This window comes from Myotis lucifugus, unplaced genomic scaffold (assembly GCF_000147115.1).
Source record: "Myotis lucifugus unplaced genomic scaffold, Myoluc2.0 scaffold_0, whole genome shotgun sequence".
Classification (NCBI taxonomy): domain Eukaryota; kingdom Metazoa; phylum Chordata; class Mammalia; order Chiroptera; family Vespertilionidae; genus Myotis; species Myotis lucifugus.
The window spans coordinates 34,891,051-34,892,700 of NW_005871048.1; positions in this window are offsets into that span (position 1 = coordinate 34,891,051).

A 1,650-nucleotide genomic window follows, 5' to 3' on the forward strand; every position below is an offset into this window, starting at 1 on the left:
ATCTCTAGTACCTACAGTTTGCCTTTGTAGTTAAGGTACTATTTAGAATTATTAAAAAGTTAATGTGCCTTCATAAGTAGCTACTAGCTTAAAAGAATTAATGTGACTCTTGAAACACCTACTTTATTCCTCAAGGAGTGACTTAAGCACTGGGAAGAACAGAGTCCAATCTTTTGAGGAACATTATTAAGACAAAAAAGACTCAAAACCCAAGTCAATACAGATCTTAAGCTCCTACGGAAAGTAGTAATGGCATCTCACAATTTCTGTAATGTTTCCTGTAATGAATTTTTTGATAAAAGAATTCATTTATCCATTAAGCAATCTTTCAAGATATTTTGCTTTGGGAAAAACTGTACTGGGTATCTTTACCAAAAGATCCATCGTTCATCCAATCAAGTTAGCAGTAATCTTTCTCAATCTGTTCCTGCTAGTACCCCTCCCCAGTGGTCCCTGGAGGCCTATTGTAGGAGCACTGTTAGTAAACACTTATCACTGTATCAGCAGAAGGTGATTCCTCCAGTCAACATAGCTCATGTTAGCAGCTCCTTAGAATGAACCACACCACTGCTTCCCCTGTACCAACTCCTCAGTCTCTTGTCAGTTCCCATAGACAACCACAAAACTCGTAAGCTAATTGTTAACTTTACTTCCAACTTCTAATTCTTTATGAAAATGTTTTTAGGAATTTATAGTTCATGTTGTGTTAGCGTGGTTTTTTGGGGGGGATTTTTTTTTTAACTTCACTATCTGGGTTTTAGCAGCTTTTAAGAAAAGAAACAAAGAGTTTTATGACTAATCCTATATAATAAAGAACTAATATAGGCTAATTAGACTGAACAGCCAAACGACCTTCTGGACGACCTTTCAGATGAAGCTGGGGCTGCGAGGGCCAGCCAAGGCTGTGAGGGGCTGCGAGGACCGAATCCCTTGCATGAATTTCGTGCATCAGGCCTCTAGTAGAAAATAAAAGCTCAGCAATGAGTTGACTGTATTTTGTTGATTGCTGGCTTCTACTGATACATGTTAAGCATGTCATTAGGTAAGCATATAATTCTTGAAGATCCTGAGTTCTGCTTCTTTAGGCTACATATCATATTATAACACTGAGACAAATGTTATTAACATTTTATAAATGAGCTTTGTTCAAGTATTATAAATGTGTAGTAACATATTTAGTGTTAAGAACACTTAACATAAGACCTACCCTTGTTGTTTTTGTACTTGGATTCACAGTTTTGTATAGTTTTGTTTTTGACTGTTTTTGGAATTATGCTAGAGTTTCTTTTTTATATAATTTAAATTGTTTGAAACAGAAAAAAATCCTTATGTTGGGTTTTATTGGTGAAGACTTCTTAAAAGGCTAACATATTTTTTAACTTGCACCATTGTCTATATATATGCATTTACCTTTTTCAGTGGTACTTGTGTCTTGCATTTTGAGGTACATTTTAGAATAAAGTTTTATTTTGCAAACATTTTGATAAACTATGCTGAATTTCTGAATTATAGTTGTTTAATAAAACAAACCCTAAGGATGAAATTAATTTCAGATTGACTATAAAAATAAGAATGTAATTATAATAACATAGAGAATCTATATATATAAAAGCCTAAGCGACCATTGCAACCGATTGGATGACAGAATAG